The sequence below is a fragment of the Phlebotomus papatasi genome, chromosome 1, assembly GCF_024763615.1.
Source record: "Phlebotomus papatasi isolate M1 chromosome 1, Ppap_2.1, whole genome shotgun sequence".
Classification (NCBI taxonomy): Eukaryota; Metazoa; Arthropoda; class Insecta; order Diptera; family Psychodidae; genus Phlebotomus; species Phlebotomus papatasi.
The window spans coordinates 57,529,154-57,547,662 of NC_077222.1; the positions used below are offsets into that span (position 1 = coordinate 57,529,154).

At 31.5% G+C, this 18,509-nt stretch overlaps 1 protein-coding gene across 6 annotated transcripts in view; it reads left to right on the forward strand.

The window, feature by feature from the left end:
- Nucleotides 1-567: 567 nt before the first annotated feature.
- The window catches only part of LOC129808738 (Kv channel-interacting protein 1), a 303,848-nt gene continuing 285,906 nt past the window's right edge, over nt 568-18,509 (forward strand). For 3 of the 6 annotated variants that reach the window (XR_008752455.1, XR_008752453.1, XM_055858544.1), the window contains exon 1: nt 568-1,282. The gene's annotated coding sequence lies outside the window, so the exon portion shown is untranslated. The remainder of the gene's footprint in view (nt 1,283-18,509) is intronic. The other 3 variants (XR_008752454.1, XM_055858559.1, XM_055858577.1) reach the window with 2 other exon arrangements.

The following is an 18,509-nucleotide window of genomic DNA, read 5'->3' on the forward strand; positions in this document are numbered from 1 at the left end:
GGTGTATTAGGGCTTAAAGTTACCCTTTTTCATGTTAATTTTACCCTTAAAAATGTGTAAAATTAACAGTAAAAAATGTTGATATATTTTTACACCTAAAAATGTTAAAGTTATGAGGAAAAAAAGTTAATTGCACCCCCTTTTTTTCTCAGTGTATTGAAGCAAAATTCTCTACGTTTGTCTAGGAAAAACTCTTCAATATGGAGATAAATTTCTCTAGTGTGTAGAGTGCATAAGAGTTTATCTACATTGATTATAAGACACAATTTATTATCACAAAGTGAGTGAGTTGTAAGTTACAGAGTCCACCGCCGTTTTAGCAATAATAGGTACCCCAGCAAAAAAAAATTGTGGAAAAACTTTTTCACATGATTGTGCATTCAGAAGATTTTTACAGTGTGTGGGAACTTAAAATCTGTGAATTAAAACTAATGTTTGTATTTTCCATACAACACAAATCCTAATATCCCAATATTGTTGAGGTAATTCTAGGCACAATCACAATAAATAACATTGTTCCCCACATAATATTCCCAGTGTTCCCATCAAAGTCAATTTGGGGAGTGAGTAACTCATTGGGGAGAAATTGAATAATTTGCACCTGTCGCGAGTGAAAGGTGGTAATTGATTGAATTGCAGGTGATGTGGTGTATGAGTGAATTTTTTTTTTCTTCTTCAAATAGTTGGGAATATCAATTTCCCTCTCGCGACTATTTGGGGGAAAATGCCAGAGAGATTTTCGGGCAGTTTTTTTTCCTGCAGCTGAGGCACACCCGTCTCTAATTTAAATATCTCTACAAATACACCCAAGCACCAATTGGAGAGGGATAAATTTGCGCAGCTGCTGTGCAAATTCTCGCCGGAGTCCGTGTGTCGTCCGGGGAAAATTTTCTCGGCTTTTCCCAGCAAAGTTCAGTCAGTGTTGGATTTTCCTATCGTCCGGGACATACGAGAACAAATCATTACAACATTCCGTGTGCGTGTCACTGTGTATAAGTTTTTTTCCTATCTCTTTTTCATTTTTTTCCTCATTTGCCTACACACAAGTTCAGTTTTTGGGTGGAACAGTTTTTCCTCAGACAACATCAGCAGAAATTTTTCAGTTTTGTAACGAATAAGAAAAAAAAGATCACTTGTTTTTTTCTCATCATCTCGGGTCCTCTCTCATCTTGCTCTCCAAACTCTCTCGGTGCGTTTCATCGCGAATAATCTCTGGTGGCCCTCCTCGCCCACCAACAGCCAACACCAAGGAGTATATAGCATTTCTTCTCTACAACTTTTGGTGTGTCTTCATTGAAATTTTTACAACTCTGTTTTGTGTAGTTATTTTGTTATTTTCCTCTGCTTCCATCATTATCATTTTCGTGGGGTGGTGGAGGCAGTAAAGGCACTCTTTTATCTTACATTTCTTATTTCTTAGGATGACCAGCCCTTTGAGCTTTGGAATCATACTACCCTCCTTTTTCTCAAGATGATTGCATGTCGCGTAGGAAGATACACATAAGTCTCTTTTTTTCCCCTCCGTGGGAAGCTCACCACACTGAGACACGCATAAAAATGCGAGAATCTCGCTAAAAGTGAGAAGTATTGATTAGAAATCTCAATGTTGAATCTCATGATTGGTATCATAGTATAATGTATATGGGTGAAATGTGCCAGGCAGAAAATTTATCATGCAGTCATTTCAATGTGTACAGTTGGTATATGCCGAAAGGAAACATATATAACTACATACCCACCTGTGCTATCTCTCCTAGGTTCATACAACAGAAATTTTCACTCTCACCAACACCCTCTACTTTAATCAATTTCCCTCTTCTCCTCCGTCTGCACCTATTTTAATTTTCTGCAATATCTATAGCCAAACCCAAACTATGTAGCAGCTTGCCCCAGAGCGCGCGAAAATGCAATAGGAAGTGCTCAGAAAAAAAAGTGCCAACATTTTGTGCGGTATGTGTGTTGCAAAATTAATTGATTTGCAAGAGTGGTTCTTTTATTTTTGGTTTATTCCTGGATATCTATTTTTTTTCCTTAGTGCTAAATTCAGTGTTTGTTTCCACAATGTGCGTGTTAGCATGAACCATGCGGTGAGGTTACCGGAAAAGCTAACCCAAGAGTGATCTTCATGAGACTCTCCCACCTTTTCGCATAATTTTTATCCTGATGTACAAGGCCACTTCTTTAATCGATGGGAGTGCCTATTATTAGCCAAAGCCAGAGGGAAAAATATCCCACAGTTTTTCTCGCAATTATATCACTATATTTCTGGGTGTCTTGCTTTTCCACTAAAAGCGTGTTGATGTCAAAAATGTGATAATGAAATTGTGTCAGCGCAAATCCCTTTTTTTGCTACCCTCCCATATGAACTACAGTCCTGATAATAATTATAGAGTATTCGTGAAATGTCACGCTCAAAGTTTAAACGTATACATAAGTTATTTCATCAAATGCATCACTTTGTATAAGCATTTTCATGACTCTTCAGGAAAAGCTTTAGATTCCAATATTTGTTTTCGCACGTGCAGCATAAAAATTTGAATTTACTACAAGTATAAGCACGATTTTTTGATTTTTTCCATTATTTCGAATTCAACTTCAATTTGACATATCAGTCATTTTTTTATAGGCGAAAGTTTTGTGTTCAATAGAAAAAAACAAATGTTATGACCAGCGCACAATAACTTTTGTTTGTAAACATGTTTTCAAAATTTCATATGAGAATGAGCGAGATGACTAGATCTATGTTTCATTCACTCTCATTGAAATCTAAAAAACATGTTTAGTAAACAAAAGTTATTGTGCGTTGGGCATTATGTCCTGCGCACAATAACTTTTGTTTTGTAAACATGTTATTGACATTTCAATGAGAATGAGTGAGATCTAGATATAGTCATCTCGCTCACTCTCATAGAAAATTTTGAAAACATATTTACAAACAAAAGTTATTGTGCGCTGGGCATTAATCGTTAAAAATTAAATAATAATAATAATAATAATAATGCTGGCACACCATTCCATGAAGGAACTAGGCCTTCCCACAAGGGGATTTTTAGACATGCATTATTATTTTTTCTTGTACGAGAAGAGGTTGTCAGTCCCATGCCCGTGGAATCAAGTGCAGTGAAGCTCACGGAATGCAATCCGAACACCTTTAACGCCAGAAAAATTCCTGGTGACCTAAAAGAGATTCGAACCCGGAACACTTGCATCATAGAGCGAATGCTCTACCACTTGACCCATTGAGTGCCCCTAAAAATTAAATATTTACTGAAATAACCAAAAACGATATAATAAAAAGGATATTTTATTTTTTTCGCAAATACCCTTAAACCTGAGCGGTTTCTGAAAAAAAATATATTGTTATAGAAGAAGTACCAACCAACAACATTGTCGCATTTTCAAACTTTTAATTGATTAAAGATGTATTTAAAAAAAAAACATTTATTAGTTTTTAAGCTTGTCTAATGATCTCTGCACACTTGAAAAATGAATGCCCATATTTGGCAATATTGTGGAAATTTTGACAGTTTGTCCTATAAAAGCGTAAGCAATTTCCTTCAAGATAGCAAATATTGACGAAAACGTTTTATAATTTGTAGAAGACAACGTTTTGACGTAAAGTTTTAAAGTAATTTTTCAAAAGTTAGGAAGAAAAATCTTTTCACTTAGTAGGGTCGGAGGAACGTCTGTTCGACAGGGAACCCCTATTGGCACTTTTGTCAAAATGTTGAAAATTATTTAATGTATCTACTAAAATACAAGTAATATAACGTTCTTTCTGTAATATACCTTTTACTATAAACAGATATGTTCAAATTTCGTATCCCAAATGGTACAGAGTAGGGTGTCAATAGGTGCTGACACGAGTTCTTAAAGTGTCAATAGACGTTCCTTTCACCCTATAAATATACGTGTAAAGCAGAAAAGGAGAACTGGAGATAAGTGGGCTTAGTACATATCATTTATAGGTCCATATTTCGTATTTTGTGCTCAAATCTCTGAAAACTTCAGACATTTGAGAAGCTACAAGAAGGCCCAAGTTAGAATAAAAACCTGAAGCTTTGGTTTCTCTTATACAGGAAGATAACGAATTTTCAAAATTCTCATTTTGCAAAATTTGACCCCCGGTTCCCATATTGATTAACCCTTTAACGACGAGACACTTTTTACGGACTGAAAATCAACAATAACTGAGAAACATAATCAATGATAAGTTTTACATCTAACCTGCGAAAGTCCAACAGAGTCTGATTCTGTGTATTTTGTGCTTCTATGAACGATAGGGGCAAAAATAGCCCAAAAATTTAAGTAATTTTTCTGACAATATCAATGAATAATAGTTTTCGCTTTAATGAAAAATATTACGTATGAGTATTGTAGTTTTTATTGCCAAAAGGGTTTTGCTTAAAAAAATTAGAAGTATAAAAAATAAATAAAATCAATTATGAATTTGAGAATTTAAAAATTCGCCATTTTTTAGCTTAAATATTTACTACATAGCAAATAGCTAGAGACTTGCAAAAAATATTCTAGATTCCTTCAACCTTCTACTTTACAATTATGCACAGACATGAGAAAAAAATAACTTTAGGTAGTCAGGAAAAATTATTTTCTTTATGGGACACCGGTGTTCCAATCGTCCTTAAAGGGTTAAATTTAATATTCTTATTACCGAAAAATCTGTTTTTACTAGAATATGTATTGCAACATTTTTTTTTATAAAAGTGTCATCAAATTCTAAAATAACTATAAAGGTACAATTTCTTTTTGATGCCAATAAAATTTACAATAATTATACAAATTTACAATATTTTTCTAAACATAGTTTTCAAAAAATAAAATAAAAGCATAAAATTGCAAAAAACCTTGCACGACACCGCCTGATGCATTACAATTCATCTGGTGTATTATCTGCCTGTATATCTGTACCACCTTCAAACATAACTCTACTTCTCCTAAATGGTTAGAGATACCGAGATGAAACTTATTATGGGTTGGAAGGTATCCAAAGCCAATTAACTGTATAACAAAAGATGTAATTTTATTTAATTTTCCTTCATAATGGAAAAACAGTAGAGAACTATTTTTTTTTAATTTCATTTCAATTTTATTAAAATTATAAAAGAATGAAATAACACCTAAAAAAGTCATTAAAATTTCTTGCTTTAGAGATTGCAGGAAAATTGAGAAAAAAAATTAAAATCCTCTAAGTCGCGTAAAAATACACGCATAATAACTCGTTATAAAATTATCAACAGGAACAATATTATTATGCAAATTAACAAATTTTCAACAATTATAAAAAAAATTATTTTTTTTTTATTATCTTGAAACACTATTGGATGCCCTGCCCATAAGTGATGACTCCAATTTTTACAGAAACTAATATATAACAATATGTTTTTCTAAGTTCTTCTATATTTTCGATGTTGTAAATTTTCGTATTTATTGCACAAAATAACTAATGCATAGAAATCTAGAGAATAGCTATTTATAATAGTATAAGAAAAAGCTTATTCGATTGAGCATATTTAAAAAAAATAACCTTGAATAAGGCAATTATACCAAATTAAGGATAGCTTGCAATTTCGGCCACTTCACTTATTCCTCAAATTTCGCTGAATTTTTAGTTTTTACATACCATAGAGATAATATTATGTGAAAAGGAAACAAAAAATATCGTTTCGACGAACGCGATGATGTGAAAAAGAATTTGGAAGAATTCCGGAAGGGCAAGGATCTATGAGAATCAAGGTTGCTGAAATATTACCCAAAGCTATGTCTCAAATTTCATTTATTTTAAAATGTAATTAAAGATTATTAAAAAAACAAAGACGATAAACCCGATAAACTATCTACAAGGTTCCAAGCAACACTTCTTAAAAAAAATAACAAATCATTTTTTATTAAAAAAACTTACATTTCAAACTTAAGACTTTGGTGCTTACATGCAACTATGCCGAAATTTGGTATAGTTACCCTAATTCTATTAATTACTTAAGGCCAAAATGTTAATCAACAATAAGAAGCGCATTTCTCAATCGCTTCGCGTGAGATTGGTTTGATCACGGGAGTTCTAAATCTCTGAGACATATAAATCGGTTATACGAATCACTAAACAGATAAATAATGACCTAAGTATAAACTATGAGATTATTTTCACGATATTTAGGTTTTTTTTTACGTGATCTACAAATCACAAAAACTAGTTGTATTCCCGGTCATATTTAAAATTACTGAAGACAAAACTTTATTTTATTTATTTATGATTTTTTTTTGCGAGCAAGATGCTTTAGTAGCTAATTGGAATAAAAACTTGATTGATCTAGACAAATTGTACGAAAATATTTTTTGGATAGATTTGTTTAAATGCCGCATTAAGCTCTTTATAGGTTTCTGAGAAATTTAAGTCAAAATTTAGCATTTTAAAAAATCTTTGGTAATTTAAATGAGACTTAATCAATGTTAAATTTTCAAATAAATTTTTAAAATGTTTAGTGGTCTTTAGCCCTAATGTTTACCGTGTTTACCCGTTTGGTTTACCTTCAAAGATTTCAAAAATTAAAGAGATTTTTGAAAAAATCAGACAAAGGACAGCAAAATAAGGGCAAATATTTCAGTAAACTCACAGAATTTCATGGGTTTCGGTTATTGTTTAGAATTATAAGGCTTGATGGACATAGCGAAAACATTTTGTCAGCCCAATATATTGAATGTGGAAAGAAAAGTTTTGGTCAGTAAATTAGCACTTTGACTAATAAAAATAAAATTAACTGGTAATTTAAAAACTGATTCAAAAATCTCTATAAACCAAAATGACTAGGGGGAGGAGGGGCTACTTTGAGCAGTGGGGCTACATTGATATCTGATTTCTTCGCCTATATCTAAATGAAGCTAGGTTCTGGCAATTATTTTATTTAGATCCAGAATTGTTTTGTGTATCCAAATTGCATAATATTAAAATCGGGATTCCTTTAGAAATATACGAAAAAATCGTACAACAATGTAGCCCCACCTCCCCCTATGGCAAGATGATTCATAACTTCTTCATTTTTTCTGTGCCAAAAATATTTCACTTTTTTGTGCATATAATATTTATGATTTCAATTTTATTTATTACTGACCAAATTTCATTTTTTATGATCATTTTTATCAAAAACTGCCTAATCTGCTGCAGTCACGATTTTTTCTAAACATAAGGTTTCATAATTGTTTTCAGGACTGTACATCACCCCCATTTTCGCACAACATATAAATCTGAAACAATACACCCAACTTAGTACAGCACTATCTAGTATGATATTACATATTCATAGAATATTCTGTGTGAACAGCCCTAGACATTAAATCGCATGGGAATAATTTTCCAACAGGTGCTTCCGTGTCTCATGTTCAATTTTCGATTCCAATATTAATGAATGACATAAAAAATCATACTCCATTGCTATAACACATCAATATACTTAAGAGAAAAAAATCCTCTACCCTCTCTAATGTCTCTATTTTATCCAATATCTTGCCAAAAATGAAGACATATATTGTGATTTTATGGTGTCAATAGCGCACTAAAGTGTTCAACATAATTAATTCACCAATTCCCATACTTGTTCGATATGGAGTGGAAAATTGGCGGAACAGACGAGCAATTATCGCTCCACAGAATTAATATTCAACCACTAGAATCGGCGCAAAACAAACATCACATATATTAAAATGCCTGAAAGAATTAATTCTCGCAGCCAATAAGGAAAAAGAAGTCCAAAGAAAGAATGTACACCGCAAATTTTATTTCTAAGTGAATCATTGCTATAATTTCCGCGAAGTGATTGATTTTTAAATTTCCACCCATAAATTCAGGGTAGTAACTGTAGTAATAATAAAAATAATAAACCGTAAACAACCATTTTGGACTAAAATAGTAGTTTGAATTTTATGTTTGCGCCAGGGTGAATATTCAAATTGAATGATAACATAACTTTAATAACAGAACAATGGAAAAAATCCCCATAATACACTGAGAGAAAATCTCTGCCAAGAGGAACTCTATTTGGCTATCACCCAAAGCCCATGTTTGCATACGGTATTAAATAATTATGGATCTATCTTGGCAAAATCTTCCCAAACCTAACCCAAATTGACAAGCATTGTAGTTCTTGGGATGAGTTGAATTATGCACTATTCACTCGTTTGAATATCTTATAGGATGTATAGTGGATTTATTAATCCATTACCTAAATACATAATTTTATTGCAATTTGCAAAATACAATTATTGCAAATATAAAACCACTATTACCATAAAATTTCATTATAGAAAAGTTTGCAAGACATTTGATACACGGTTCAATTTTATTAAATTAGATAAACTTTTAATTATTTTGTTTTTTTTTGTTTCCCCCCTTACCTACCCCCCTTGCCAAGGTCTTAGGCCTTGAGGCCTATTTTGACCAAAATCAAATGCTCAAAGATCCGAAATACATTCATCTATGTATTCAAAAATACCAAATCGTCGATCAATAAAATTTTTTTTTTCCTATCAACTGGTAAAAATAAATAAATAAATAAATAAATAACAGATATGAATTATTTTGTTTGATGCATTTTAATATCAGCTTTCTGGCTTATAAGTTTTTAATATAGGAACCTGGTGAAAAAATGGACAGATGAAAATTTCAAACTTCACTGTCTTCTAAAATAAGAAATAAACACTGTGGTTTCAAACTTTAAGGTAGCCTTCATAACCCTCCTTAAATAAAAACCAAATTTTCAATCCTTTTATATTTATTCAATTTTAATTGTTTTATCCGTTTTATCAATGTGATCATTCTCAAAAATGCTGGGGCAAATAGTATCAGGCATGCGGTATTATCACATTTTGATTCGCTTTATTACGAGCTTCCGTAAATTAGAAAAATACTTAGATGACATATTTTCATAGGAAATTTATTCCTCTACATCTTTGTAAAGCTATTTTAGAAAAAACACAAAAAACTGCAAAATGTTTGACCAATTCAAACAAAAATCGGCGACACATAACATTAACGTTTCTTTTCGCCGTGAGACATTAGAAATTGCTTCATTTTTTCTTACTTTTTGCTCTATAGGGGAAGTGCTTATAATTTTGGACAGTCTGCTTATAAGCATCGAAGTTCCAAGTTTGAAGTGCGATATTTTCTATACTAATTGACATTTCTTGTTACTCTCTTTTCAGAAGGGTTGTTTAGAAACTTAGCAAGCTATTTATCGTCTTATTTTTATTAAAATTAGTTTTAATACGTTTAAAAATGAATTGATAAGTAAAGGTGACCTTGGCTCTTATTTTGGACAACTTGTTTATTAGTTTGGCCAACTTGGCCGTAAATTTGGACAGCTAATCCGCCTCAATGGGATGCCCATTGTTCTTCATTTGATGAACCAATCTTACCAAGTCCTCTTCCTGTTCATGTAAGGGAAACGTAGAATGTCACAGAAGCCCGGAAACTTTCCATATCATTCATTAAAGTGAGTTGACTTCGATACTCCAAGTACGTGCAGATTCGCTCATTCCCTGACCTTTCCGGGAGCCTTTCAAGGCATTTCTCGCTACATCTCTTTCGTAGAGATGATGCTCCTTTGTTTCTCCAGGCATTTGTCCAACCTTGTCATCACAAAAGCTAAAACTTCACGAAATTTCGTGAGAAAAACACCTGTCCAAAATAAGAATCATCACCTCACTGGTGAATGTCTTAAAAAATTTCCCATTTTTCACACGAAAAATATAATTCACAATGCAAATCTCACTTCAGGTCAAATGTACAAATCATCAGTAACGTGAATCAACACAATATTCAATGAATATTCAATAATATCACTCAAAAAATCCGAAGAAACATTGTTAGTACTTCACCAAAACTAAATAAGATTGAAGTAAGCCACGAAGTTCTGTCATATTTCTCGTAAGCAATTGCTCACAAAGCAATTTCAACTCAAATCATATTCAAAATTTAACGTATTTAGTGTCAAAATCTTCCAAAAAGAACAAATATTTAGATAGAATTCATTTTTCATCAAATATTGGAATAAAAATCCATCATTTTAATCAATTTATTTTTAGTGTCCAATTTTACCCTCAAAGTGTCCAAATTTAGAAACTGTCCAAAATTATGAGCACTTACCCTACCTTTTGTAACATTTTACCCCAAGTGGTCGTTTTTTAATAAAAAGATTTCTGAAAAAAAGAATCATTGTAAAATTGTAAAATAGATAGTGGCTTCATATTCAATGAATCCAAATCATTTAGGAAATATTCACCAGTGCATCAATTTTGAAAAATAAGTAGGTAACGATGGATATCTTCTGCAAGTAAAATATTTCAAAAATATGGCTACTAATTTCGATCTTTTTTATTTCCTAAATTTCTTGTTCGAATTCTAAAAAACTTACAACATTGAGGAAGGTCTATGGAGGCTATACATAGAAAAATTTGAAGCCGCTATCTTTTTTATCTTGGAGGATATTGAATTTTGAAATTTTTGATTTGTGACTTTTTGCCCCAGTCTCCCCTACTAAATAATTTATGGAAAATATTTCACAGATGCGAAAAACGGTTAAAAATACGTTAAATCGTTAAGAAATTTACTAATGATTTCACAACTTTTGATGATTAAATTTAACACCTCAATCTAAAATATTTAGTATGCTATCATTTTTGACAATAAATGTAAAATAAAGTCAATACTATAAGTTTTAACCATTTTAATGGGATTATTACGAACTTGTGGTCGCGATATTTGATATGTAGCTCACTCACACGATATATTATTCAAGAAATAATCATGCTAAAGTAAAGTGCCCTCAAGTCGACCGGTTCCTCAATTCAACCGGTAGAGTTATTTATTCAATTTATTTATATTTGCTATAGTATTTGGAGTATGATCTAACATTAATAGGTCAATTATTCCATAAATAAATACGAATCAGTGATAATTTTAAAGAAATTCACCATCAAACATTCAAATATTGACCACCGGTCGACTCGAGGGCACTTCACCTTACAATGATTGAGAAATAATTGCGATATTTTCTGAATTTATATTTTGGATTATGTAATGAACTCTTCATTGATCTTTGAGAAACAGTCACTTCAATGTCAATTTCTAATTTAAAACTCAATAAAAAATGATGGGATTTTACAAAAAAAATTTCGTATTATTACAGGATCATTTTTGGGTTTTCAGATTTTTTTTAATTATAGAAAAATTATCAAATATTGGAAAAATAAAGTCCATCACACCTTCTATACCACTATCATACATTCGCATAAAATTAAATACAATCGTTGCTATGAAACTTTGAATTTAAAATTTGCGGTAAATGCCAGTTAGGATTTTCATCCAATGTTTTTTGAATACGATCAAGTGTAAGCCCAAAAAGGCTCATCTAAATAAAATAAAAACTTTTAAAGGGAAAATGGGGAATTGAGGTTGCCACCTTATTTCAATTTTCTGAGAATGAACTATCCACGGCGACTGATACTCACTCACTGAAGTACTAGTGTTAATTGCCATTAACAACAAGAGCACCATATAACAACCCTCAGCACCCGCCTGGGGATGGTAAGGGTTGGGTGTGTCAACCCAGCGAGCACAGTTAGCTGAAAAATACAGCGTTTTCAGCATATTTTAGATAAGTCGATCATCAAAAATATGCTGTTCGGTCAACAGTTCTCGAACAAAAAGTGATAACCAAATATCTGGATATGGAACTGCCTCGCGAGCGTCATTGTAAGGTTAGCAGAATTCAACTGAAAATACATATGTTTTCAGCTGAATTGAAATCGGTTAGCATTTGGCACTTGTTGGGAAAGCAATAAAGGATTTTTATTGATGGGATACAGCCGTAGACAGGGTTGACATGTATCGAATAGGCCGTACGCTCTACACAAGCAAATCACTTAGATGATTCTAAAATATAAATCAAAATAGCTTAGGTGAAATACAATTGATTTTTGGACAATACTTGCCTATCCGCTTATAACCGGTTCCGAAGCTATTGAAATCGGTTCTTATTTTTCAACAATTTTAAGAGCTTTCCAACGAGCCGAAATATGACTCCATTCGTTTGAGATATACGCTCTGTAGAGTCCTTTTAACCTTTGACAAAAAAAGTGAAAAAATTTAGTGATTATGTAGGGGAGACCCGGGGCAGAATTAGCCATGTAGGGGAGACCGGGGAGGTTTGGGACAGGGGTAGTGTGGGACAAGGCGATTTTTTCAATTAATTTGTTAAATAAATGGAATTTAACGACTATTCAATCATAGACAATATTAAGATGTATCTTGACTAAAAGAATGGATATCCTCAGTTTTATTGTTTTAATTCTATGAACATTTTTTTAAAAATTGATAAAAATCGTATATTTTGACGTCCCAGTTTTCCTCTTTGTATTTTATATCAGCGATATAATCAAAACTTTTTTATCTCATTAGGTAGCAGTGCAATCTACACTGAGAGAAATCCGAAAAAGTTAAAATAACATTCCGGAAATGCTAATTTTACCCTGCATTATTGATCCGAAATCGGTGTAAATATTACCCTTTTAGGTGTATTGGGAGTAAAAGGTACCCTTTTTCATGTTTATTTTACCCTTAAAAAAGTGTAAAATTAACATTGAAAAATGTTGATATATTTTTACACCTAAAAATGTTAAAGTTACGAGGAAAAAAAGTTAATCGCATCCTCTTTTTTTTCTCAGTGTAGGAACATAGTTTTATAAAAGTTTCAGAGATTATACACTCTTGTTTTTTACATAAAGGTTTTAAATACCAAAACTACCCGCGGGGATGTTTGGGACACCTGAAAGGGGATGAATGGGACGTAGATTTTCGACAAGATTGTAGGTGGTATGCAATTGTTTATTGTCAAAATGAAGAGTAATGCCCAGTTTCTACTGGAAATCTCCCTCTTGTGCAAAGTTTATCAGTGCAGCAGATTTCTCTAACTACAGGGGCAATTAAACCATCAATATTTTGGGAATCAATAATTGCTTCTCAGAGGATATTCGATCTTTGCCCAATCTAGTTAAAAACTATTTTTTTTGAAAATTTCTCGAACAAGTTCTCCAGAAAAGGCAAGGCGAGAGCTAATTCGGAGAAATAATGAGAAAACAGGTACAGTGCAGTTGTCGTAAAATCAAACAGGAATCCATCAATGAGTTTAAAACTAAGAGTTGCAAGAAAATCTACTCACCTGAGGAATTTGATAATCATGATTGCAATATTTAGAATAAAAAAAAGAAAAGAAAGGTAGATGGAAAATAAGAAGAAAATACTTTAAATGATTGATTGACAATAAATGACTCTACTGTACAAATAAAATTGATATTAATTACTAAGTGTAAATAAAAGATGAAACATTTTTATTTCTATCAGAAATATTTTTAATCTGGTATTTAAAATTAATTAACGTGTTCCAGTAATACAAATTATGCGAGAAAAAACGCGTCCCAAACATCACCTTTTGCGTCCCATACTGCCCCACGTCGGGGAGGTTTGGGACAAAGCGTCAAATAAAATGTTTTATCTTCTCCAAGAAAATTCAGTTGTTTTCCAAGTTCTATCGAGTACTTTTTTTAAAGTCAATACTCATAAGTATTCTATAGACCGCATAAAATTATGATACACTATCGTGGTTTTTTGGAATAGTGTCTCAAAGTCAAAACATGAAAAAGTGTCCCAAACCTCCCCGGTCTCCCCTATGTATAGTATTAGATAGTGCTATCTTACAGTTTACCTTTGAAGGAATATTGAGGAAACCACTCTTTATTCTGAATATATACTTTCCTTACTATATATTGAAACATTTATCAGCCTCATATAAACATTTTTTTGCACAAATTATACGTAATGAAAAATTTCATTTAGTGGCTAATTCTACCCTGGTCTCCCTTACTGCTCTCTTTATGGAGTCCGAGCAGTAAAATGGTGAATTTCCCAACTTTTTTTCTGATCAATTGCAGACACGATGATATTTTTTTTTCATTATTAGTTCATCAGATTCCTTGTTCTCCTTATGGGGTTATAATCAGATTAATAATGTTATATTTAGGTCAAATATTGAATATTTCCGGGGAACATTTTCCTAACGCCTTATTTTGAGGTTAAAATCTCAGCTTAAGAACCATAGCATAACTTTTACGATATGAAAGAAATTTTATGTTATAGAGTAAATTTCATTGAGAAATTCCTTCACGTTGATCATGTTTTGTGCTTTATTGAAAGCAATTGTCTCTGAAGTACCTTCTCAGTGGATTAAAATGCTAGAGTCAGCAAAAAAATGCCCAGTCAATCGCAACTTTTGAACAAGATTAGGGATTCTTTTAATTCACTTTTCCTTCGTGTAAATATTTTCTCACTAGAATGGCTAAGAATGATGAGAAAAATGTAAGACCCAACAAGAATAATCAAAATGAATGGTAAGCAATATTGATTTTCAATCAACTGCATGATTGGTAAATGCCAGAGAGATGAATGATTTGAGAAATGAACTTTTCACTCCATCATGTAAAGTCACTTTTCTTTCAATTCTTTTTCAGTTAATCAAAAATATTTTATTAATATAAGAATCGTAAATGGGTAAATTCTATAAAAACCCTAAAAGCAATATCTTACACTATCTTTATATTTGGATTTTGGTAGTAAAAGAAATTTATATCATAAATCTTATGTATAGGTCTATCGTGAGAAAAATTCTTTGCACATTTTCTGAAAGTGGCATAGTGCCTAAGAAAGCCTTAAATTCATGTCACATACGCGACAATATACTCCCAAGAGTAACAGAAAGTTCTTCTCCGGGTAAAGATTTATACAAATTCCTGTTGAATATTTCTCTAGCCGTCGTTGGCCTTAAACAGCCTCATCAAAATAAAGCAGAAGCACCGTAAAAATTTTTGGGAATATAGTTCCTCAGATTCGTCCCAAAATCCCACATGCTACTTCCCGGAAGGACATTTAACCAAAACCATTTCTGAAATACTGAAATCTTCTTTGAGATTCATGCAAGAATTTTCCTTCACCCACGATATTATCCTCAATTCTAGCTATGCAATTCACTCAATTGCCCTACACTTACATGATACTGTTACAAATTTTATATATTATGTATACAAGGACAGAATTGTGAGTATAAACCGAAAAACTGCTGGACAAATTGCTTAAATCTCTCTTAAATAGCAAAGTAGATATAAAAAAGTCAAGAAACAATTTGTAAAAGCTTTCAGTGAACAAATAATTGTCTGCAAATTGTGGTATATACATAAAATACTAAAGAAATAAAAGGATTTTGCATGTTTTACTATGTTAAAACAAAAACTCTGAAACATATAAATTTATTAGTGTAAGAGAATTTGGATGCTATTTTACCAAGAATTTAATGCGAAAAGTATTTCTACAATGTCAACTATTTAGAAATTCCATTTCTAAAGCTATTGTCTCAGTGAAATTCATTAAAAAAAAATATTTCTATAATGTCACCACAATAATAAATTCTTATCTTAATCAATTAGATTTATAATATAAAGCCTAATCTTACAAAATTAGCTAATTACAAATCTAAGATAAAAAGAAAAGTGTCAGGGATAGATATTCTTTATTAGCGTATGGAGAATCAGGGGGCAATTCCAAAAATTCAAAGTCTTAGTAAATAAATTTTTTCATTATTATTCTTTCATTTCTCACAGTTATACTATAGGGGAAACTGGGGCACCACCAAACACAGGGTACCACCAAACACTGCGATTTTTTAATGGGATATTGGATATCTGAGGATAAGACCGATAGGAATTTATAGGCACTATAGGGATGGTTGTCCACTGAAGGAATGGTCGAGATAGTCCAAAGAAATAAAAATTACTGTTTGGTGGTACCCCGTGTTTGGTGGTGCCCCAGTTTCCCCTAGATGTTTTAAGATAGCTTATAGGCAAGAGAGGCAATGTTTGAAAAATTTATCTTATGGCGTATTATTATTCAAAATTATTTTATTTGTGTAATAAAAAAATGAAAAGGGTTCTTATTATTATTATTATCTTGAATCATTCTGAACTTATATATCTCTTAAAAGATTTTTTATCCCTTGAGTACAAGTAGATTATCCATCAATAAAAAAATATTTTTACTCATACTTCTAAAGAAAAAAACATATGAGCAGTAAAATATTAAATTTAGTTGACAGTATCAATGAGTTAAGTTCTAGTTCTGTTTATTATCTTCTTGTGAAAAACTCTCAAAATTTAATTCAAAATTCATTACAAAAGATTAGAGGAAATTTCAATAGGGATAGGGTTATTAAAAAAGCTCGACCTCGAGAAAGCTTGAATTCTAATAATATAATATTAATAAAGTTTAAATAATATTAAAATTAATAATAATAATATTATAAAATTCTTGAGTTTTGATGTATATTTCGACTATTCAACTTCGAATACCTCATATTTTGGTAGAATTTTGTAAAAGTGAATTTTTAAGTTTTCTAACGCCCCCGCTTGATCCGTCTATGCACTAGATTTATAAGATAAACAGTTAGAGATAGCAAGTTGAGACCTTCAAAGGACCCAAGTTTGACTCGACTTTGCTATTAATTATCTTTCTTTTTCACCACACTTTAACTTCACTTAAGAAACGAAATCATTCTAATAAATGATGATGAACTGGCGCAATGAGGGACTTTCCGGTGTTCGCCAGTGAAAGAGGTCACCCTAATGACATTCTTAATAAAATTTTTTCAAAGTCAAAGGTTGAAAAAGCTCTAAAAGCGCGTTGTTCTGAACCGATAGTCAATTTAGACGTCGTCGTTTGGAGGGTTTTGGTATCCCTACTTAGTCTGAACTAATTTCCACTGGTTATGAAACGGTAATATACCGATAATGAACCAAGTATGAAACGATAATGATTTTTATCCGAAAATCAATTCTAATATTTTTAAGTTATTTTTTCGCAAATTTTGAGGCAATTTATATCAGTTGCTAAGCATTAAGGAATAATATAAAAAGGAATTTTGTGAAATGCAAAATTTGTGAACATGAATTTGTGGATTTTGTGTGCATGAATTACAACCTCTGAAGAACTTTGTTATTATAACTTCTAAATTAAGCAAGAATAATTTGAGGTATAGCCTAACGGCGTTATCACACTTGCACATTAAAATTTTAATGTTATTCACATTGATTGTCGCTTGTGAGCGTCCAAATATGTTATTTGTGTCTTTGAGTCACTTAATATTTGGGGTTTTTGTATTTATTGATAAAGAAGTGGACTTGGCCTGGAAAAATAAGTTTAAATTTACCTAAAGGATTAATATTTTTCACATTAAAAAATTAAAGAGAAAATCTCATTAATTTTTCGCATTAATGCTGTAAATCAATTTATATCAAATTTTGCGGGCCAAGTCTACCTTTTTATCAACAAATAGATCAAATTTTGAATATAAAATGGTTCAAACACACAAATTACACATTTGGACTCTCACCAGCGACAATTAATGTGAATCATAATAAAATTTTAATGTGCAAGTGTGATAACACAGTAAGTCATAATTTCTAGCATTTTACAAAGCTTAAACACTTTTCCATCTCTGTATTAACAAATAACTATTTTTCTAGTCTAAAAGTATATGTTACATTTATATTAAACATCGTGAATTTTGAAATGATACAGATTTAAGATTAGTGGTGACAACAGTTCACATCATAACATTTCATGTGTCAGCCTATCAGATAGATCAGTCACTGTAGTACTTACATTCAAAGTCAAGAGTTCTATGTAATGTGTTCAGACAGTAAATCGAAAATCATAGGGATATTTACGAAAAACTTATGAGAAGTTTTGTCTGAGAAAATTGCCGGAAAATGTTATGTTCTTTAAAGACTGGCTATAACAATAATGCAGTGCTTCCAAGAGTCTTCTTGGTCAAAACTAATACATTGTATGTGCAATATTGCGGGCGTTTTATGGTTCATTTCTTAATTCAACAGTTTGGGAAATTTCTCTGTGAGAGCCAAATTTTATATGAGTGTTGAATTAACGTTCATCAGTGGACACAATAAACGCAATGAACTAAGAGATATTTAGATTTAGATAATAGACAATTCAACTATAAGTCTAATAAATTAGTTAATTTATGCAATTTCTGCAAATTCAGCAGATTTATATCTAAAATTCATCCTAGAGACAGTGATAATCAATCATCAATTAAACTAATCGTTTTATTACATTTAATTAAATGATTGTGGATTCTGATCCTATACTTTGTCATTTTGCAGATAATGCATTTGTGAATAATGCACATTTAATTATCTCTCTTTTAATGAGAAAACTATAGACTTCTGTTTCTCTTACATATCAAAATGGTTTGATTTATTTAGTAAAGATAAACAATTCACTGAATCATGATAAGTTTATAAAATAACACACTTAATATTTACACAATTTGTAGAGGATTTTCCTTCACATCTCATTACAAATATCTTATTTGGATTGT